Genomic DNA, 24,391 nt, shown 5'->3' with positions numbered 1-24,391 from the left:
AAACACACGCACTCATACACACACATCTTGAACATCTACCACTGTATCAGTTCACTAGTGTTTTAAGTCACATCTGTCTGTGTCTGGTGTTAAAAATTTCCTTCCCATTTCTGATAACCCTCCTTCCACCACTTGACTGTAAATCACAAGCTGCAGTTCTTCCACACAAGTAAATCTCATGTCTTCACAATATAAAATGAAATATTTATTGTAGTACTTATGCATTTCTTAAGCATTAACATGTATAACACTTACTAAAATTTTGATTAGGTTCTTATCCTTTCTTTTTTTTTTGAAAAGGAAATGGCAACCCTCTCCAATATTCTTGCCTGAGAAATCCCATGGACAGAGGAGCCTGGCAGGCTACGGTCCATGGGGTCACGAAAGAGTCAGACACGATTGAGCAACTAAACAACAACATATTTTGGGCTTCCCAGGTTGCTTAGTGGTAAAGAATCCTCCCACCAATGCAGGAGATGTGGGTTCTATCCCTGGGTCGGGAAGATCCCCTGGAGGAAGAAATGGCAATCCACTCCAGTGGGTCCTGGAGAATCCCCTGGACAGTGGAGCCTGGTGGGCTACAGTCCATGGAGTTGCAAAGTCAGACACGATTGAGCATACACACATGCATGCTTCTTCTCTGACAATATTAAACAGGAGCTGCGGCATTTTTCAATTCAGTTCATTTCAGTTCAGTCACTCAGTCGTGTCTGTCTCTTTGCAACCCCATGAATTGCAGCACGCCAGGCCTCTCTATCCATCACCAACTCCCGGAATTCACCCAGACTCACATCCATTGAGTCAGTGATGCCATCCAGCCATCTCATCCTCTGTCGTCCCCTTCTCCTCCTGCCCCCAATCCCTCCCAGCATCAGAGTCTTTTCCAATGAGTCAACTCTTCACATGAGGTGGCCAAAGTATTGGAGTTTCAGCTTTAGAATCATTCCTTCCAAAGAATACCCAGGACTGATCTCCTTTAGAATGGACTGGTTGGATCTCCATTTCTACTATGACTTAATTTAGATGAAACCAACCTTTAAGTATAAGACAATTTACTTTTAAACTTATAAGCAGACCATTTAATCATAATGACCCATGGGAAGTATTAGACATTTTAGAATATAGGCTTTTAAATGAGAAAAAATAAACAAAATGAGAAATACCTTCACATACCAATTTGGAGTTGGGAGAGGACAAAAATCCCTTTCAAACTTAGGAAATATAGGACAAAACCCAAATAAAACATTTCACACAGTTTCTCAAAAAGCATTTTAGGAAGACCAAATTGTTTCTTCTTTCTAAAGACAGGGTCTTCAAAGGATATTATATATGTAAATGGTTCAGCAAATACTTATAGAGTTGCTATACATACATACATACACTGTGTATGGAGCTTCCCAGGTGGCTAGTGGTAAAGAACCCACTTGTCAATGCAGGAGACCTAAGAGACACGGTTTGATCCCTGGGTTGAGAAGATCTCCTGGAGGAGAAAATGGCAACCCATTCCAGTATTTTGCCTGGGAAATCCCATGGACAGAGGAGCCTGGTGGGCTATAGTCCACAGGGTCACAAAGAGTCAGACATGGCTGATCGACTAAGCACACACATACACACCATGTACGTAACATAGACAATTATATATACACAATCTTGTATTATATACATGATATTTTTGATACTGTGCTAAGGAACAGAACAGAACCTCTGAAAGGAACAGAACTATAAGTAAGAAACATTCCACTGAAGAGAAAGGACATTTACACATGAAGCAGGTAAGAAGCCAAAAACGTCATGAGTTAGTGCCATATTAAGCGGTATAGATAAAATGTGCTTTAGGTGCTCCGTGCAAGGCTTCACAGCTCTCTCCTGGGACTGGCTAAAGCGAAATCTCTTACAGCTGCTGATGCGTGGACCTTTCTGCAGGGATCAGGGTGGCTGGAAGTGTCTTCCTACAAGAGCAGGGAGTTTCCTAACCTCGGGGGATAAAAGAACTCCGCTTCTCTTTAGATTCACAGCTCAGTTTTCTCTGTGCTTCTCTGTGCTCCCAAAACATAAAGTTATCAACATCAGACTCAGCCACAGTTATCCTTATGCTGAGCAGACCCTACATTTCCTGTAACATTCCAGACAGCCTGAACTACAAAACATTATTTTTTAAAAATCTCACTGAAAACTTTGATTTATTTTTTATTTTTTGACGAATTTTTAGTATAATCAGAGTTCAGTTTTTATATTAATTTTCATAGACTTTGAAGGTCTATTTAATACATGGATTAGACTTTACCTATTACGCTCCTATCTGTCTTATGAAGAGGATCAGAGAGACATGTGGGCAAAATTTTGAAACTATTGTTAAGATGATGAGATATGGGTGGACACAGGAAAAGTGATGTGTGTGTGTTGTGTGTGCTCAGTCGGTTCAGTTGTTGCCTGACTCTTTGTGGCTCCATGGACCCTAGCCCACCAGGCCTCTCTGTCCATGGGATTCCCCAGGCCAGAATACTGAAGCAGGTTGCCTTTTTCTACTCCAGGGCATCTTCCTGACCCAAGGATTGAAACTGCGTTTCCTATTAGGCAGGTGTGTTCTTTACCACTAATGCCACCTGGGAAGCCCAAGATGATGAATACTACCCAGCAATGCTGGGGTTTATGAGGGGTCTCCTAAAGACTGTGAATATTATTTCTGGCTCTAGTAACAGCTAATGGATATTATATGACTATGAGGACTTGCCTAAGAAAACTAAGTCTCAGAAAAAATGTGTGACAAATAATGGAATTACACAGTCTCATCCCCAAATGCTATTTAGGAAAGAATGTTGTTGAATACATTTTTAAAGAGGTTTGCTTATTTTATTAAGGACCAAGGTATGTTTCCATACAACATTGTGAAATGATTTCCAGAATATATCATATGGTGAAAAAAGTGTAAAAAACATGCATTTTGCCATTTATTTAAGAAAAAGAATGTGTGTGAATATATATATATATAGTGAAACTTTCACTATATATATATACTGAAGGTTGCTCAGTCATGTCTGACTCTTTGTGACACCATGGACTGTAGCCTGCCAGGCTCTTCTCTCCATGGAATTCTCCAGGCAGGAATACTGGAGTGGGTTGCCATGCCCTCCTCAGGGGATCTTCCCAAGCCAGGGATTGAACCCAGGTCTCCTGTATTGCAAGCGATTCTTTACCGTCTGAGCCACCAGGGAAGCCTACATATATATATACACACACACATATATTCCTGGAGTAGGAAATAGCAACCAACTCCAGTATTCTTGCCTGAAAAATCCTAAAAACAAAGGAGCCCAGCTGGCTACAGTCTAAAGCATTGCAAAGAGTGGGACATGACTGAGTGACTATGCATGCACAGACATATATGCACACATGTACATATTCTTAAGTTAAAAGTAATCCTTTGAAGAATTCTCTGGTGGCTTAGTTGTAAAGACCCTGCCTGCCAATGCAGGAGATGCAAGTTCCAACCCTGGGTTTGGAAGATCCCCTGGAGAAGGAAATAGCAACCTACTCCAGTATTCTTGCCCGGAAAATCCCATGGACAGAGGAACATAGTGGGCTACCGTCCACTGGGTTGCAAAGAGTCAGACATGACTTAGCGACTAAACAGCAACAACAACAATCCTTTGAAAGAGAAATTATAAGATAATGACTACACATGTGGGATGGAGGCCATAGGTCAGAGGAGTCTAGAAAAGAAACTATACTTACATTTTATGTATTGACAATTAAAAGCATTTAATTAAGAAATAATTCCTAAAAGTGAAAAAAAAAATAAATGAACCTCTGTGTCTACATGGGTTTCCCAGGTGACTCTAGTGGCAAAGAACTCACCTGCCAATGCAGGTAGACATAAGAGATGCAGGTTCAATCCCTGGGTCAGGAAGATACCATGGAGGAAGGCATGGCAACCCACTCCAGTGTTCTTGCCTGGAGAATCCCATGGACAGAGGAGCCTGGCGGGCTACAGTCCATGGGCTTGCAAAGAGTTAGACACAACTGAAGCAACTTAACACGCACATGTGTCTACACAGTGTAACCGCACAGTGAGCGACCATCCCCAGTGACTTTAAAACCTGGAGGGGTATGAAATACTCCTTTAGTAGATGGTGGTTTCGATGCTGATCATCTGAATCTGTGGCATGTGTCACATGGAGAGCCTGTACGTGATTGTGCGGCAGGTTCTGTGCGTCACATGGGGAGGTTGTATGTGATCGTGGGGGAGGTTCTGTGCGTCACATGGGGAGGTTGTATGTGATCATGGGGGAGGTTCTGTGTGTCACATGGGGAGGTTGTATGTGATCGTGGGGGAGGTTCTGTGTGTCACATGGAGAGGCTGTATGTGATTGTGGGGGAGGTTCTGTGTGTCACATGGGGAGGTTGTATGTGATCGTGGGGGAGGTTCTGCATGTGTGTGGTGCAGCAGGAGTATGGGAAACCTATGTTCTACCCTTCAATTTCTGTGAACCTTAAAATGCTCTGAAAAAAATGCAGTCTTAAAAGAAAAAAAGGAAAACCAAGGAAAGAAAAAAAAACCCAGTGACACCTTTCATGCTCATGAGTTGAGTCATCTGATGCTGGATGGCTTTACCTGTGAATCTCTGTCAAGTGAACCGAACTTGTTTTAAAAGTCACTGCGTTTATACAACTGGAAACCACAAGCAACCTGGTCGGACCCTCAGTGCAGTGTTAGTACATTAGTTTTGACGTCGCTGGCGATGATACCAGGTGCGTGCTTATGTACTGGAAATGGTTTTCATTTCCCTAGATTTTTTTTCATGTCTGCAGGTGCCACAGAAAGCAGATGAATACTGTCAGTGATTTCTAGACTGTTAGAAGACCAGCCGTTACATCGGGCACCTGCGACTTTGTGTAAGATGGATCCTACGTTCCCTCAAAAAGTGTTTCTCGAAAGCTCCAGGATACACAAGTGCTAAAAGGCAAACATGAAGTATTCCGAGTGGAGACCACTCTGTTCTTGTATAAATGGTTGTGTTTAATATTAAGATTGAAGAAAGTAGTGAATGTATTTTGTTTTATTTTTCTTAACATTGCTTCAACTGGAGAGTTTAAAGATGGACATCTTCTTGATGTGAAATCATAGACATTTATGTCAGGTGTGGCTGGTTAAAAACTACTAAAACCCATCTCTCTTTACAAGATTTTCTTGGCTGATATGTGGAACTGGAAATGGAACTGCTTTTTTGGCAAGCAGCATGGCTCTGGCTTTTAGGTTTAAAATTTCAAACACAGTTCTCATTTGTCACCCCCGTTGTTTGTTTCATGAACACAATTCCTAAATTTCTACATCTTGTGATATGTGAACATATGTGCTCTAAGAGCTCATGACTTATATAATCAGGCTGACACTTGATTGGCTAATAGTTTCGAGGATGTAGTTAGAATATGAGCCATCATAGATAGATAAGGATGGGCTCATATGGTCTCCTTCCATTTCCTTCCCTGTATTTATACTAAAAATATTCCTTGTTTTAAAAAAGTGTTGCCAGTTATTGGTGACGAAGAGTATTTAGTTTCTCAAGGGGAGATGGAGAGTTCTCCCTCTCACACTGTTTTAAGGCTACCGAATGCTGGTTATATGGACCCCTCCAAAAAACTGGGATGCATCTTTATGTTACCTTTGTCTTTGAAGTCTGCTTTGCCACAAAGTTAGGTTTGTGAGAGAAAACTGAACCAAAGAAGCAGGTTCTCAATGGCAGAGATGTCTCATTCTTGTTTGCATGATAGAGTCTCATAATGAATACTTATTGATTACCTGAAAAGGGCCAGGTTTGTGTGACATATTCTACACGTGACATTTAAATTTTCTCCACCAGATAGGATGCAGGCTAAAAAATAACAGGTAGCTTGGAGAGAGCAATCAACTCACCCCATTGTGAGTCTAGGTCTGCAAACTCTATCAGCCTCTCACTGTTTCACATTGCCCATAAGGTTAGAGACTGATGTATTCCAACAGGTCTCCAAGAACAGGGCAGGGGGTATCACTCATCCTTCAAAGAGAAAATGCTTCTAAAACGGGAATAATATTTTCCTCCTTTTATTTGGAGGTAATCATGGTAGTTACTGGTTAGAGATGTCCCTTGTTAAAATGTGCCACAACCTAGAGCATCCATTCACTCCTTCCACTGCAGGAGTATAAACCATAATGTACTGAATGTGCTTTAAGTCATGGAGATGTAGTATGCCCTGTGGTGACTGTACGTGATAATATATTGTGTATTTCAAAGTTGCTAAGGGAATAAATTTTACACATTTTCAGCACAGGTGGAAGGATGAGGGGAAGGGACAGTTAGGGAGCTTGGGATGGACATGTACACACTGCTCTTTTTAAAATGGATAACCAACAAGGACCTACTGTATAGCACAGGGAACTCTGCTTAATGTTTTGTGGCAGCCTGAATGAGACAGGGGTATGGAGGAGGATGGACACGGAGTCCCTTCACTCTTCACCTGAAGTTCTCACAACATTGTTAACTGGCTATACCCCAATACAAAATAAAAAGTTTAAAAATATAAAAATGCAATAAAATAATCATCATGGTGCAACTTTGTAAGGGCCTTGTTATGAGTTAGAATAAAGGAAATCCATTTTATCTAAAAAAAAAATATATTGTTCTCTCTGCTCAGTGTTATGTGGCAGCCAGATGGGAGGGGAGTTTGGGAGAGAATGGATACATGTGTAGGTATGACTCAGTCCCTTTGCTGTCCACTCGAAATTATCCCAACATTGTTAATCAGCTCTACCCCAATACAAAATGAAAAATTTTTTTAAATATTTTCAAAACAAGAAGAAAATCTGTAATTATGTATGGTGATAAACACTAGACTTATTATGTTGATCATTTTGCAATATATGCAAATATGAAATCATTATGTTGTACACCTGAAACATGTTATATGTTAATTATACCTCAGTTAAAAAAAAATTAACCATCACAGCCCTGAAACTTCTTCATCAACCAAATGAAGAGGAGGTTATAGAATATGAAATTCACTGAGATATAATAAAACTCTCTTCTCCCAGAATCAGGAATAGCCAAAATTTGGCCACTTGGTGATCCCTCAGTAAACTGAGGCCTACTGCATGGAGATTATGCTGTCCCACTAACTAGGCTGACCACCTCCCACTCCACAGCTGTCCACAAGGTGGTCTTAGGATGCTTGGTGTGAATGGTCGGAGATGGTCTTGCTTCTAGGTCTTTCCCAGGATCCCTCAGCTGCGTCCTCCACATTCTGCCCAGATTTGACATCAGCCTAACTTTTGGCTGGTTTCAATTTAATACTGAAATCCATAACTTGAGGGAGGGTCAGAAACCTAATCTTCTGAGATCACTTGGTTATGTCATGGATTAAGATGCCTGGTTGGCCATTATAGATCCTGTTTCCAGCTTTAATAACTCTTCTTAATAAATCTATGAGATATGAGCAGGTCTCTCTTTTCTATTCTGTATCTTACTGGGATTCACTCTTTTACCATTTCTTTCTTAAAACTCTTTCTCCTGCATGGGTGTACCCCATGGGACTTGGGAGGGTCTGGTGCACACACCCTGACATACATTTACTCATCTCTCTGAAACTCCATCCTATGTTGCTTGGAGCCCACGTTGGCCACACTGCGTTCATCTAGATCAACTTCACAGAGTCCACCAAAGCTTCCAGTCCTTTCTGTGCCAGTATTATCTGTCCCATCACATAAATAATTAATACATTTCATTTTATAATGCTAATGAAGATGAGCTCTCCAGGAAGCCAAAGGCTCGAGTTCCAGCAAATGTTTGGATAGTTTTTAATTTATCCAAGGGATTTCACTTGGCCCTTCAACCTTCTTTACTTAAGATCTTACCCATATCTTCCTGTCTTTGTTTCTGAACTCTGGGCAATAACATTTGCTTCCTTCATGGCCTTTCCTAGGAAAGAACGTGGGTCTATATAAGGTCTAATTTGTTGTTGTTAACTTGGAGAACTTTCTGAAGTTTTGACCTAAGTACGGCTGGTTAATAGGTTTCCCAGGTGGCACTAGTGGTAAAGAACCCGCCTGACAATGCAGGAGACATAAGAGATGTGGGTTTGATCCCTGGGTGGGGAAGATCCCCTGGAGGAGGGCGTGGCAAACCCACTGCGGTATTCTTGCCTGGAAAATCCCATAGACAGAGGATCCTGGAAGGCTATGGTCTATATGGTTGCAAAGAGTTGAACACGACTGATGCAACTTAGAGTGTGTGCACGCACACACACAGACACACACACACATGGCTTGCTAATACCTTATGCGATCATAAATAAACAACACCTCTTCTTATGCATACATTCTCATTCTTCATTCTGCAATGCAAAACTTTGATCACAATCAGTGGGAGTTATATAGATTCTTCCAAAGAGGACTAATTCTCACGGGACATCAACATAACCCGCTGAGATAGTTCCAGCAGCAGGGGTTCAGGGAAAGAGATGAAGTCTGGGGCTGCATTTGAATGATGTCAAAGACAGATTCATGCAGTCTGTAAGTAGTTGCTGACTGTGTTGTTCATAAAGACCTTAAATTCAAGCATACTCTCTGTGTTTATTTCAACCTTATGCCAGAAAGACATGCTGTATAAAAGATGACTGTTTCTTTCACAGCCATTGTGTTGTAAAAGAAATAAAAATCTATTTTGTTTGTTGGCTATGCTGGGGGAAAAACAGCCCTCTCTCCTAGAGCAAATTGTGCAACCTGCTTTGATGCTGAGAACTGCATGCCTGACATTTGCAGTGACATTTGTGGTGGTTAGGTGGATGTTGGAATTAAGTAGCAGCTTCAGCTCGATTACTTCAGGCGGGAATAAGACAGTCACTCGTGATATGTGGTGAGAGTGAGAGCATTTCCCCCTTCTTGAAGTGTGAAAGGGAACAATGAACCGCGCTTGACAGTGTTTCAAGTTGGCAAACGCTCGCATTTTAATAAGTCCACACTGCTGAGAGCTTGATGTAAGAGCTCATCTGAAAGTGAAATCAGCTAGTGAAAACTGAGACCAGTGGCCACTATTGCCATCCTTAGCAGAGTGTGCACGCGAATTTGAAGCACACGTATATGAGTGACCTCTCAAAAGAACGCACATGTCTGGCCATATGCTCTAGTGAATGCCATGGAAATCCCTGCCACGGTTTTCAGAAAGAAATAAACATAATTTATATTTGGCACCAGCATGAACTTGTAATTATCCTGGGATAATGAGTTGCCAGTCCAAGTTCAACGCACGATACTGGATGCTTGGGGCTGGTGCACTGGGATGACCCAGAGGGATGGTATGGGGAGGGAGGAGGGAGCAGGGTTCAGGATGGGGAACACGTGTATACCTGTGGCGGATTCATGTTGATATATGGCAAAACCAATACAATATTGTAAAGTTAAAAATAAAATAAAATATATATATAAAAAATATTCAGCCATATTTTAAAATTGCTTGCATGCTGGGGGATGCTGTTTTCCATAAAGCAGTCAGTGAGAGGAGATGGGAACTGAAGTGACTAGGGCTCAGTGGGAGAAGGAGAGGGTGGGATAATTTGAGAGAGTAGCATTGAAACATGTACATTACCATATGTAAAATAGATAGCCAGTGGGAGTTTGATGTGTGATGCATGGCACGCAAAGCCAGTGCTCTATCTATGACAACCTGAAGGGATGAGTTGGGGAGGGAGGTAGGAGTGGGGGTTCAGGAGGGAAAGGACATATATATGTCTATTCTGATTCATGTTGCTGTATGGCAGAAACCATCACAATATTGTAGAGTACTTATCCTCCAGTTAAAAATGTTAAAAAGAAAAAAAAGATTTCTTTTTTTTTTAAATTTTATTTTATTTTTAAACTTTACATAATTGTATTAGTTTTGCCAAATATCAAAATGAATCCACCAAGAGGAGTGTTTTCTGAACATTTGTGTTACTGAATCCTATTTGCTTATTTGAGGACAGTTTTGCCCTTAAATCTACTGATCTACTAATCTACTAAGGGTTTTAAGTGCCCTTAAAGCCACTGATCACTTTTTAAATAGATTTCTAAAAGTTCCACCATTCTATCTTTTGCCTTTTGCCATTATTTATTCATATTATTAGGGCTTTCCAGGTATCTCAGTGGTTAAGAATCTGCCAATGTAGGAGACACTAGTTCAATGGCTGGGTTGGGAAGATTCCCTGGAGGAGGAAATGGCAACCCATTCCAAGTATTCTTGCCTGGGAAATCCCATGGACAGAGGAGCCTGGTGGTCTACAGTCCATGAAGTCTCAAAGAGTCAGACATGACTGAGCAGCTGAGCACAATATTATTATTAAATTTGATTGTCCAAGTGTTGTTTCTGAGAAAACTCAAATCCCCTTCAAAGTTACGAAGCCTCTTAAAGCTAACCATATATTGAATTATTTTTTTTCCTGTTGGAAAACAATTGGAAATAAATTGCCTGTTAACTATTGTTCCCAAGTAAATCCCACCAAGATCCCTGTGTTCCTTTCTCAGAAGGATAAATTTTGCATTATTGCAACAAATGACACATGTAATGCCTGCACTGTTGCTGTGGAAATCCCTGTGCAGACACTGAGCTGGTTACTGCTTAATGTTGCTCCAGGAGAGAGGAGAGGGACCCGTCCAATGTGATGTGGAAGATTCACACTGCGTGTCAGCACTGCCAGTCTCAGAGAAGGATCTGGAAGGTGCTCCCGACCCAGCTTTAAAGCAGGACCTGTTATCCACTTCCAGTGGTCAGTGTATTAAAAAGTAGGTCCATATAGTCAAAGCTATAATTTTTTTCCAGTAGTCATGTATGGATGTGAGCAATGAACTATAAAGAAGGCTGAGTGCCAAAGCATTGATTCTTTCATACTGTGGTGCTGGAGAAGACTCTTGAGAGTTCCTTGGACAACAAGAAGACCAAACCAGTCAATCCTAAAGGATATCAACCCTGAATATTCATTAGGACTGATGCTGCAGCTGAAGCACCAGTACTTTGGCCACCTGATGCAAAGAGCTGACTCATTGGAAAAGATCCTGACGCTGGGAAAGATTGAGGGCAGGAGAAGGGGACAACGGAGGATGAGATGGTTGGATGTCATCATAGACTCAATGGACATGAGTTTGAGCAAACTTTGGGAAATGGTGAAGGACAGGAAAGCCTGACATGTTGCAATCCATGGGGTCCCAAAGAGTCAGACATGACTGAGTGACTGAACAACAACAACCCAGTGGTAAGGGGTTCATATTTGTGCGGAAGCATGGAAAAAGGATAAAAACGCACATGTGAAAGGACAAACCCAGATGGTGGTCTGTCCACGTGGACTGTTATAGCAAAGTTCCCCAGACTCAGACTGGGCGGCTTATGAACCACAGCAGTTAACATCTCATGGTTCTGAAGGTAGGAAGCCTGAGACAAGGAAGAGACAAGGGCACAAGTATGGCCAGAATTTGCAGAGTCCTCTTCCAGGTTGCTGGCTGCCAGCTTCCCACTGTATCCTTGTGATCCCAAAGAGGACGAGAAAGCTCTGTGGGTTGTCGTCTATAAGAGTACTAATCCTGCTCATGGTCCTCTACACTCATGACCCTGTGACCTCCCACTGTCTCCTCAGTGACCTTACACTGGAGGGGTAGGGTTACAACACGCAAACTGGGGGATGTACAGTGCTCGTCCTTGAATGCTCCAAAGTATGATTTTGTGTGGAGGCTGAAGGAAGAGTAGAATAAACCCTGCAGAATGGTCTCTAGGTCCCTTGCTACCATGAGATGCCCTCCTCCTTGCTTATTTATGTGTTTAAAAATTATTTTTGGCTATGCCAGTTCTTTGTTGCAGCAAGTGCTCTTTCTCTGGTTGTGACATGTCGGGTCTTAGTTCCCCAACCAGGCATGGAACCTGTGTCCCCGGTATCACAAGGCAGATTCTTAACCGCTGGACTACCAGGGAAGTCCCCTCTTTGCTTATTTTAAAAGAGCCACAGTGAGGCCAGACCAAGAGTGAGAGAAGCCCCTGACTGTAACGGCCTGTCCTGTGAGGGTCAGTGCATTTTGCTTTGTGTGATGTGGAGCTTTTCTTATAACTCCTGCTTCTTCCACCTAAGCCAGCCTTGTCCTTATTATAGCGCTCCCTGCACCCCGCTGCCAGCATCATTTCCAAACCCACCTTCAGCATAGTCTCATTAACACTATCTGTAATTTTAATAATAAAACATGACATTCCTTAAACCCTAGATGTGCTTAAGTCAACACGTTGTTTCTCTCCACAGCTCCCTGAGTTGTGCGTTCCTTCGGAGACGGGGTGGCCTATCTCACACGTACTGTTGCTTCCTCAGTCCTCAGCTCTTGCCAGATTCAAGTCCTCAAATATCTGTGATGCGGGTACATTTGAGAGTGATAGTGAGTGTAAACACACTGTTCAAACTTTAGATTTATTTTTATTGGTAGAATCCACAGATTCAAAAATTTGGGGTGGGGAACACTGAGGTTTCCATTTTCATTGATTCCAGTTTATGGCTTGATCTTGCTGTCTATGAAGGAGCCCAGGATTGTATGTGCTTAGTGGTTCAGTCATGTCTGTCTCTGCAATGCCATGGACTTAGCCCACCAGGCTCCTCTGTCCCTGGGATTCTCCAGGCAAGAATACTGGAGTGGGTTGCCATGCCCTCTTCCAGGGAATCTTTCTGACTCAGGGATCAAACCCAGGTCTCCTGCATTGCAAGTGGATTCTTTACAGTCTGCTGCTGCCGCTGCTGCTAAGTTGCTTCAGTCATGTCCAACTCTGTGCAACCCCATAGAGCCACCGGGAATTGTATGGGAAAGTCCAAAAGGGATACCCACCGACAATCTTCTTCCTTTCATCATGGTATCCAGTGAGGTTCTGCTTCTGCTATTTCTCACCAAAGATCTGACCTGGAGCCTTGCGGAAGGAGCTCAGTTATAATTGAATCAAAGCATTTTATATGAAAATATTACTTGCAGAGTCAGTTTCAGAAACAGTTTTTATCCTTTTTATCCTATTCTCTAAAACTGGTCTGTAAATTACAGAGTGAGCACAATTATGTGAGAGAAAGACCAAGAAACTTACAGACCTCATCAACCACAAGAAACATGGGAATTTACCAGATTCTTATTTCCTTATGAAATGCACATATTGGCTCCAGTCATATGATAACACACAGATTAATGTTCAAAACATCTCAGGCCTGGCTTCTCAGTAAACACCTACAAGGTTATTTAAGTCTTTACTTCCATTTGTTTTCCTTTGTTTCATAAATACATGTTAATTTTGTGCTTTAAGCATAAGAGTAGATTGTAGAATATTTTACATAAGTCCAATTCTTTATCTCTCCTTCCCTCCCTCCTTCCCTCTGTCCCTTTATTTTTTATATCTATCTACCTATTTAAATCCCCTGGAAGGGGAAATGACAACCCACTCCAGTATTCTTGCCTGGAGAATTCCATGGAGAGAGGAGCCTGGTGGACTACAGTCCATAGGGTTGCAAAATGTTGGACACGGCTGAGTGACTGGGCATGCACACACGTTTCTATCTGAAGCTCCAATACTTTGGCCACCTGATGCAAAGAGCTGACTCATTAGAAAAGACCCTGATGCTGGGAAAGGTTGAAGGCGGGAGGAGAAGGGCACGACAGAAGACAAGGTGGTTGGATGGCCTTGAGTGTGAGCAAGCTCTGGGAGATGGTGAAGGACAGGGAAGCCTGGTGTGCTGCAGTCCATGGGGTTGCCAAGAGTCGGACTTGACTGAGCGACTGAACAACATCAACAATCAATCATCATCCATCTATCTATTTAAGTTTATCTTGAATTAGAAGGTCATAGGCGTAGGGATGATATTCTCAGTAATCCTCCAAACAGTCGGGCTATAGTTATTTCAGTTTCTTAAATGCCTGTGGTAACTCGTTCTTACTAATCCATCTGGTCAACAGATTTTATTGGTATCAACACTTCTGTGCCACAAGTCAAAATTTAGTTTTAGCTTGCATTTTCCATGAGAATCATTTTGTGGGTAATGGTGAGGAGGTGTTGAGGGAAACCCAGTCCAATTTGATAGCTCAAAGGCCAGGAAAATGAGTCACATTTCAAGCATTAAGTGGAGCCTCAGGCCCTGAGCTCTAATTTCTTCTAAATTGTCTCTAGCGGTGCCCCAAGTCTATGAACAGTGGGCATCAAAAAAATATCTCATGGTTCCTGTGGAATATTCTTCATTCTCCTTTAACCAGACTCAGATGTGGAGTTCACTGCCAGCAACCTGTACCTCTCAGGTTTGTCTCTCTGTGGGAGGGACTGAATTTCATGAACAGCCCTCCCAGACACCCTGGTCTGCATCCACCAAGAGCATCCCCAGGCCCTTTACCTTGTAGACTTCTCTGCTGTCAGCTCCCCCAAAAGCTGGTGCTCTGGCCAACAGACTTTCTGCTTCCTTGGTTTGTCTGTTCTGGGCTTAGCTGTTTAACTGTGCCTCAGGGTAGTGTCAGCTTTTACAACAATGGTTAACCTTTGCCCTGAATGCAAACAGAAATAAACCAGCCCTGCACTTTCGGAGCACAGGAGAGGTGGACAGCCAGTTTCTACTTCGAGCAAAATGGAAACCTTCTCCACTTGGCAGATACAAAGGCATTTTAACTGAATCGGCTTTAACAGTGTTTAAGCATTTGCTCTTGCAAACGAGTTAGCTATTTCTTAATCTCCTGGAGAATACCATGGAACATGGGGAGCTGGTTGTCACCATGCAGTCATGCACACATACTTCATGGCACAGCTGCTGTCAACACAGGGGTGACTGTGTAGATGTGAAGGGTTGGGAAGGGAGAAGCATTTGATTTGAGGCATGAAACCTGAATTGAGATGGCTGTGACAGTTTTATTATATTCCTCCTTGGATGGTTCACCTCTTGGGTTGGAATCTTCCTACTGTGTCTGTGTGCCCTGGAGTGGAAAGGCCTCGCACTGTGACATCCAGTCACTTTGAATTAAACCCTTGCTATGAAACTGAGGGGCCTGGGGCTTTGGGAAAATGACACAACTTCTCTGAAGCTCCATTTTTTTCTTCTGCAAAATGGAGAGAATTTGTACCTTGAAGTTGCTGAAGGATTTAAAATAACACGTGAGTGTTTGGCAGCGAATTCCCTTCTCTCAGCAAAACACAGTCCTTGTCCTCTTCACTGTTGTTCCTACACCAAAGAAACATCTAGGATCTTGATTTAATTTCTGATGTGAGACTGGGTTAGTTCTCAGTGAAAAACCCCAAATTCTTACTGTAATCCTGAAAATGAATGGACTTATGAAAGTCACCAAGATGCTCTTAGAATACAGGAGAGCCTTCAAGGGGTATTGGCTTGGAAGGAATGAGCCCACAAAGGAACTCAAGAGTGAAAACAAAACAGAACTTAAGTAACAAAACTCAATTTCACTCAGAATCACAGCTCTGCCCCTGGAGTTGCTTCAGGGAGCATGGGGTGGACACGTTTTTTCCTGCCTATCAAGAGCAAGGTGTATGACTGGTGATCATTATAACCTACGAAACCTGGTGTATGTTCTCAGCGTTCACCCAGCAGGTTCTGTAGCAAACAGAACCTGCAGTGGGCCTCTGCATCTCGGTAGGAGGCACAGGACATGGAGTTTCATTTCCCAATTTGCCCCATGAAGCAAGGGCCCCTCTGGGTGTCTTCTCTCTCTCTCAGGTGTGCTGGTTCCTGAACACTGTCTCATTTGGTAAAATTTTGACTTTGTTAAGCTGACATTTGATGTTGCTCAAAGTGCTTCAGCTATTTTGTTTCTCTCTTTAGAGAGGGTTGGCCATTGGTCATTGATAATGCCCATGACCTCTTGGAAAACTGGAAATTCTGCCTTAAAAAATAACCTTGGAATACAGTCTAGCATTTTTTTTTAGTTTGAGCAATTTGACTGACACACACAGCTCTCCTCTCCTCTGGGCACTACCATAGAATTCTGTTCTGTGTGATGGAATTGTTCTTCTAAAAGTCAGGAAGTGTGGTTTGTGGAAGAGCTATTTTAAAAATATTTAATAACATGTTTGTTGAATGACCCTAAGGCTTAGAAAACTTGTCTAATACTCCAGTTAAAACCAAGCATTAAAACTCTTTTCTTCAAGATGTGGTACATACATACAATGGAATACTACTCAGTTATATAAAAGAAAGAAGTAATACCATTTTCAGTAACTTGGATGAACCTAGAGATGATCATACTAAGTGCAGTAAGCCAGACAAAGACAAATATCCTATGATATCACTTATATGTGGAATCTAAAAAATGATACAAATGAACTTATTTACAAAAACAAAAACAGACTCATAAACATAAAAAAATAATTTATAGTTACCAAAGGGGAAATGACATGGGGGAGGGATAAATTACGAGTTTGAAATTAGCAGATACAAACAACTGTATATAAAATGGATACACGACAAGGTCCTACTGTATAAAACAAGGAACTATAGTCATTGTCTTGTAATACACCATAGTGGAAAAAAAATTTGTATCTACTATATATAAAATATATTTATTTATACATATATAACTGAATCACTTTGCTGTACCCAAGAAACCAAAACAACATTGTAAATCAACTATACTTCAATAAAAGAAATTGAAAGAGCCTCTCTTCTTCAAAGGGGAGCAAAGATACTTTTGGAGGTGATAGGTTTATTGCCTTGATTTTGGTGATAGTTTCATGGGTATATGTGTGTGTCACTCATTGAATTGTATACACTAACTATGTACAGTTTTTGTGTATCAATTACCTCTCAATAAAGCTGTCAAAAATAAATTAATTTGAAACTCTCTTTTTAAATTTATATTATGTGAAATAAAGTAATAACCTGGTAACCATGACTTACTATTTTCCCCAACTCGAGGAAGAAGTTCAATTTTAATAATCTAGCCTATAAGCATGTCCATTATTGATTTTTTTATACTCCAGACAATGTAGTTTGATAACAATATTCCTAACATGAGGTGTGAATATTGAGGTAGATTACCAAGGAAGTCTAGAATTTTCTTCATAGTCCAAGATGGTTCATTTGTGGCTCAGAGAGGGGGATTCAATAGCATTGTAAACTGCTTCCAGTCCTTCAATTCTTGGAGCACTTTTACAACAACAAAAACATGTGTGTCTGTGTGTATGTGAGAGAGAGAGAGAGAAGAGGACCAGGTCTAATATTTTAAACTTAAAAAACAGATGCCTGCCTTGAAGTTCTGTTTGCTAATGTTAACATTTTTCAGGGAGATAGTGCATATTGTGTGCAGTTATAGCTGATTATGAAAGTAGAATGAACTTATGTCTAGACATGAACATTTTGCCTTTGCCTTTGCTTCTAGTGGTGCTATTTCTTCTGAAATTTTAATATAACGTGAATATAAACCTACAGCTTACTCGTGTATCCCAGTTTGACCATAACACTGTCTGGCTGCTACCGTGTCTTGTCTCCTAGCTCTGTGATGACTGCTGGCTTTCAATTCTGTCTTTAACGGGTGTAAATGTGACTCTTTGGGGGGTTTGGCTTGTAAGGAAAGGTAGAGTCTGAAAGATAAAAACCAATCTGCCTGACAATGAGGGGGCACAGGAGCTGCTGGTCCAATCCCTGGTCAGGAAGATCCCCTGGAGTAGGAAAGGGCAACCCACTCCAGTATTCTTGCCTGGAGAATTCCGTGGACAGAGGAGCTTGGTGGGCTACAGTCCATGGGGTCACAAACAGTCGGATATGACTGAGCACTGCTTTCATTCCATTTAGATCACCATAGAGCTCTGAATGGAGTTCCCTGAGCTACACAGTAGGTTCTCATTAGTTATCTATTTTATACATACTAACAATAGTATAGATGTTTCAATCCCAATCTCCCAATTCATCCCATCCCCCCACATCCCCCTTGGTGTCCATACATTTGTTCTTTACGTCTGTGTCTCTATTTCTGCTTTACAAGTAAGATCATCTATATTATCTTTTAAAAATATAAACCAGATCCTGTTACCTTCTGCTGACCATCCCATCCTGGATAGACACTACCCCTCTGCTTCTCTGTCCTTCCATCCTGGCTTCTCCAAGTCAAACAGCCCAGGGTCTTCTTTCTGCTCTACACTTGAACCAACCAATCTCATTCAAAGATTATGGTAGCTGTTGCCTCTGCTGGCAGGGCTTTCTCCATGCATATCCTCCAGCTCAATATCTCTTTCTCATTAAGATCTTGGCCTGAACATCACTTCCTCTGGGACCCCCTTCCTGGACATCCCCTGTAGGATGGCAGCCTCAGTAGAGAGTTGAGCCTGTCATTGCATCTATCCTGTGTGTTTATCAGATGGTTGGATGACATCACTGACTCAATGGACATGAGTTTGAGTAAACTCTGGGAGTTGGTGATGGACAGGGAGGCCTGGTGTGTTGCAGTCTATGGGGTCGCAAAAAGTCAGACACAACTGAGAGACAGAACTGAACTGAACTGAACTTACCCCATTAGGAACTTGTGCTTCATCCAGACAGGCATTTCAAATGATGTACTCTGCATATAAATTAAATAGCAGGGCGACAATATACAGCCTTGACATACTCCTTTTCCAATTTGGAACCAGTCTGTGGTTCCATGTCCAGTTTAACTATTGCTTCTTGACCAGCATAAAGATTTCTCAGGAGGCAGGTAAGGTGGTCTGGTATTCCCATCTCCTGAAGAATTTTCCACAGTGTGTTGTGATCTACACAGTCAAAGGTTTTGGCATAATCAATAAAGCAGAAGTAGATGTTTTTCTGAAACTCTCTTGCTTTTTTGATGATCCAACAGATGTTTGCAATTTGATTTCTGGCTCCTCTGCCTCTTCTAAATCCAGCTTGAACATCTGCAAGTTCTCAGTTCACATACTGGCTTGGGAATTTTGAGCATTACTTTGCTGGTGTGTGAGACGAGTACAATTGTGTGTTAGTTTGAACATTCTTTGGCATTGCCTTTCTTTGGGATTGGAATGAAAATTGACCATTTCCAGTCCTGTGGCCACTGCTCAGTTTTCCAAATTTGCTGGCATATTGATTGCAGCACTTTAACAGCATCATCTTTTAGGATTTGAAATAGCTCAACTGGAATTCCATCACCTCCACTAGCTTTGTTTGTAGTGATGTTTCCTAAGACTCACTTGACTTCGCATTCCAACATGTTTGGCTCTAGGTGAGTGACCACACCATCGTGGTTATCTGGGTCATTAAGATCTTTTTTGTAGAGTTCTTCTGTGAATTCTTTCCACCTCCTCTTAATATTTTCTGCTTCTGTTAGGTCCCTACTATTTCTATCCTTTATCAAGCCCATCTTGGCATGAAATCTTTCCTTGGTATCTCTTATTTTCTTGAAGAGATCTCTAGTCTTTCCCATTCTATGTTTTTTCCTCTTTTTCTTTGTATTGATCATTTAGGAAGACTTTCTTATCTCTGTTTGCTATTCTTTGGAACTCTGCATTCAGATGGGTATATCTTTCTTTTTCTCCTTTGCCTTTAGCTTTTTTTCTTTTCTCAGCTATTTGTAAGGCCTCCTCAGACAACCATTTTGCCTTTTTGCATTTCTTCTTTTTGGGGGTGGCTTTGATCACTGCCTCCTGTACAATGTCACAAACCTCTGTCCTTCTTGAGGCACTCTATCAGATCTAATCCCTTAAATCTGTCACTTCCACTGTATAATTGTAAGGGATTTGATTTAAGTCATACCTGAATGGTCTAGTGGTTTTCTTTACTTTCTTCAATATAAGTCTGAATTTGTCAATAAGGAGTTCATGATCTGAGCTACAGTCAGCTCCTGGTCTTGTTTTTGCTGACTGAATAGAGCTTCTCCATCTTCAGCTGCAAAGAATATAAAAAATCTGATTTCAGTATTGACTATCTGTGATGTCCATGTGTAGAGTCTTCTCTTGTGTTGCTGGAAGAGGGTGTTTATTACGACCAGTGCATTCTTTTGGCGAAACTCTTGTTAGCCTTTGCCCTGCTTCATTTTGTACTCCAAGGTCAAACTTACCTGTTACTCCAGGTATCTCTTGACTTCCTACTTTTGCATTCCAGTTCCCTATGATGAAAAAGACATTTTTTTTTGGTGTTAGTTCTAAAAGATCTTGTAGGTCATCATAGAACTGTTCAACTCAGCTTCTTCAGCATTAGTGGTTGGGGCATAGACTTGGATTACTGTGATATTGAATTGTTTGCCTTCAAAATGAACAAAGATTATTCTTTTTTTGTTGTTAGATGACTCTAGAAAACACTTAATTATTCCATCAGTTAATTCTACTGATGTTCACACAGATACAAAATAAAACCTTTTTCTTTAAAAATAATATATTCTCTTCATTTTAATTTATTAGACTTGGGTTGTAGCATTCCAAAATCCCATTTACAGAGAAAGCCATAATTAATATGTGGCCTATTTCATTTTATTTTCACAGAAGAATAGTGCAAGCCTTTTCATCTTTTCATAATTGGGATATGTGACATTTCCTTATAGAGCTTGTTTTTCCTATTTTGAAGCTTGACTAACTTAAATGCTCATAACCACAGTTTGTCTGTAAAATAAGAAGAAACCAAAAATCTACAAACAAACCTCTCAATCCTTTGTAACACTGCAAAGATGGGCTGTTAACAGCTACAGCTTAGTGCATGTTCTCACACCAAGGTCGTCTTCAGCTGCCTTGGTTAAGAATAAACTTGATTGACAGTTCTGAACCAAATGCACTGGAGGCCCGTGTTCTGAATTTGCATGCTTGCTATGCAGCCTTGGACTAGCTGCTCTAGCTCAATTTCCTCAACTGTGAAATGGATTCAATAAACAGTATCTTCGAAAAGATAAAACTGTGACTGAAATAAGCCTTATGCTAATGATGGCCTGTCCTGACAGATTTCCTGTCCTCTAACTTCTACCAGCCCTAAGAAATGCTATTTGGTGGGAAAAAAAAAAAATCCATCAGATTTATTTTCGTTCAGTTCAATTCAGTCGCTCAGTCATGTCCGACTCTTTGTGACCCCATGAACCACAGCATGCCAGGCCCCCCTGTCCAACACCAACCCCCGGAGTTTATTCAAACTCATGTCCATTGAGTCAGTGATGCCATCCAACCAGCTCATCCTCTGTTATCCCCTTCTCCTCGCACCTTCAATCTTTCCCAGCATCAGGGTCTTTTCAAATGAGTCAGCTCTTTGCATTAGGTGGCCAAAGTATTGGAGTTTCAGCTTCAACATCAGTCCTTCCAATGAATATTCAGGACTGATTTCCTTTAGGATGGACTGGTTGGATCTCCTGGCAGTCCAAAGGACTCTCAAGAGTCTTCTCCAACACCACAGTTCAAATTTATTTAGATTGAAACTTTTTGTTCAGAATAGCATCGATCCCAGTGAACACAGGAAGATGCAGTAATGGTGAAAAATCTCAACATGGAAAACCTAAGAGCTGCAGAAGGACATCTAAGCAGTGCTGAGGCAAAACCTGGGGCTCAGTTTTATGTAAGGAGGGCGCCTGCCCCAGGAAAGGTGGTGATGGACTTCCCTGGTGCTCCAGTAGGTAAGACTCCATGATTCCAATGCAGGGGGCACCAATTCGATCCCTGGTTGGGGAAGATCCCACATGCTGATTGGTGCAGCCAAAATGTGAAGGAAAAAAAAAAAAGAAAGAACAGAAGGAAGAAAGAAAACGAAAAGTGGTGAGATGTGTGGGTAACATCCTCGCCTGTTCGTCTGAGCTCCTCAGGGTCTGTGCCTGCTGGAAAAGCCGGCCTCCTGCTCTCACCCCTGTAATCACCTCCAACTGTTGGTGGATTACCATTTGCTTTGCTTTTTCTTCAAGCAGAAGGACCTTTACTGCCAAGATCTCAGAACAAGGCAGATACTGCAAATCTCAGAAACCAGTGACCCCAAAGTGGGAGGAAATAGGAGATGACAGAGTGCATTTGTGAAGTGGCATCTTTGTGAGTGAAGCACCAGAGACGGGGAAGAGGGAGCAGTGATACTGAAGTGTATTACAGAGATGGCACAGGGCAGGGATGTGAGGATGGGCCAGGTGGACCACACCACTGCGGGGCCCAGACACATTCAGGACAGTGGCATCCTCACAGGAAGGGGCTGTCCCCTTCCTGTCCCCAGGACTCCACGAAGAAGACCTGTAAGGAGAGGTCCTGAGACAACAGTGAGCTGAGGGATGAAGCTGGAGGTGGCTTGGATACAACAAGTCAACAGCATAATGAAAACTCATGTTTAAATCTGGGAGTGAGAAATAGTATGACCAAGATTGAATTAGGATGTGGGACATGCCAGAAGTGATCTCCCCGGGGGTGGAGGGAAAAAGAGAAAAATAGAGAAAGTAAGTAGTGCTTCCCAGGTAGCTCAGTGGAAAAGAACCCACCTGCCAATACAGGAGACACAAGAGACGCAGATTTGATCCTGGGGTCAGGAAGATCGAGGGAATGGCAATCCACTCCAGTATTCTTGCCTGGAGAATCCTGTGAACAGAGGAGCCTGGTGGGCTGTGGTCCATAGGGTTGCAAAGAGTCAGACACGACTGAAGTGACTGAGCATGCAACACGCAAGGCAGGAGTAGAGGATCAGAACAAAAAGTAAACCAAGGTGTTTTGGAAAGAGAAACAAGAGAATATAATAATAGACTTAAAAAATAAAGTGGAACAAAATTTTTAGAGTTATGGAAACACACACACAGAAGTTGCTCAGTCGTGTCCGACCCTTTGTGACCCCATGGATTGTAGCCCACCAGGCTCCTCAGTCCATGGGATTTTCCAGGCATGAATACTGGAGTGGGTTGCCGTTTAAGACCACCACATATAAACAAAAGGGTCCACTATGTTCTACACAAAACCAGTGGAAGGAGATGCAGTGGTAGCTTTGGGGAATGCCAAGGATAATCCTCTAGGTGCTTGTTAAAAAAAAAAAAACAAGGTCTTGCTAAACCACATGAATAATTTATGTAAACACATTTACACCAATTTTAATAGGCTTAAATTTTCATAAAGAAATTATCATATTTATGGGTTTGATTCTACTTTCTGCTTTTCTAACAACAATGGCTAATTTTGTACTTTTTAAAACTCTGCCTTCTGACCTGTAGTTGTTCAGTTGCGTCTCTTTGTGAAACAATGGACTGTAGCCCGCCAGGCTCCTCTGTCCATGGGATTTCCCAGACACGAATACTGGAGTGGGTTCCCATGCCCTCCTCCAGGGAATCGTCCCTTCCAACCCAGGGATCAAAGCCTCATCTCTTGTACTGTCCAGCAGATTCTTTACCTTTGAGCTATCAGGGAAGCCCTCAATCTGTAGAAAGAAGTATGAATATTTGCCTCTTGTGTTGGTTGTGAGCATCCAACTGTCAGCATAGGTGGCTTCAGTGGTTGATGAAATCTCATACATTAGGAAAAGTATAAAAAGCAACTTAATGTCTTAAACTGGAAAACTTAGCATGAACTCATGACGTTAAAAAGATGAAGTTTTTTTTTTTTAATCTGTCACCTCTAATTGTCCCGACAGTGGTAACACTGTCGCCCACCCATTCTCAGGCCCCTAGTGCCCATGTTTCGTACCTGATATTGCAGACGATGAAAAAGAACCAGGATGCCTGGGTAGGAAACTGCTTCCGTATCAGTGGGAAAAACCAGAATTGGTCTGAAATATCCTTCTGTTGTCAAGGGCGGTGCTGAAGGACAGAAGGGAAAATTTAAAGTGGTTTACACTGTCTAAGCTGGAGGAACCATCTTCATAACAGTGATGTTAATCATAATAGTTAATTGAAACAAGTGGAGATTGTGAAAAGCCATGAATTAGTAATTGTATTAAAAAGAGAAAAGTGAATATAAAATGTACAAAATGTAGTTGTAATACAAAGAAGGGTATATATAATAGTATATGTTTAATTATTTATTGATTTTAATAAATAAAGGAGTGTTAATAAATGAGATTCCTATAAAGCCCTATGCCACTTGAAATTTTAATAAATTCACTTCTATAAAGATGTAAACAGTCTGCAAAATGCAATAGAAAAATACTACCCACAGAGTAGAATATTTGGTTGCAGAGCGTACCCACCATGATTTTGGATAATTTTGATATCATTCAGCATCACATAGTTTTTATTACCTGGGATGTGAAAGAAGGAAATTATAAAAAATGAATTATTAGCAGTTTAATTTAAATGATGAGCAAATTCCATCTCTCCTACATTTTGTGAATTGTTTCTATCTTCTATAGATGCAAATGTATTAAAATTAAATACTACGCATTTATGGACATTTTGAATATATAAGTACTTTGTTTCTTATTTTAATTATGTATATCTTTATAAGTACAAAAGTGTATTTTTTTTCTACATGTGTGGGAAGGAAAG

The sequence above is a fragment of the Bos grunniens genome, chromosome 14, assembly GCF_055505025.1.
Source record: "Bos grunniens cultivar Pamir isolate PY7600 chromosome 14, Bosgru_T2T1.0, whole genome shotgun sequence".
Classification (NCBI taxonomy): domain Eukaryota; kingdom Metazoa; phylum Chordata; class Mammalia; order Artiodactyla; family Bovidae; genus Bos; species Bos grunniens.
Note: the sequence above shows the minus strand (reverse complement) of the source record.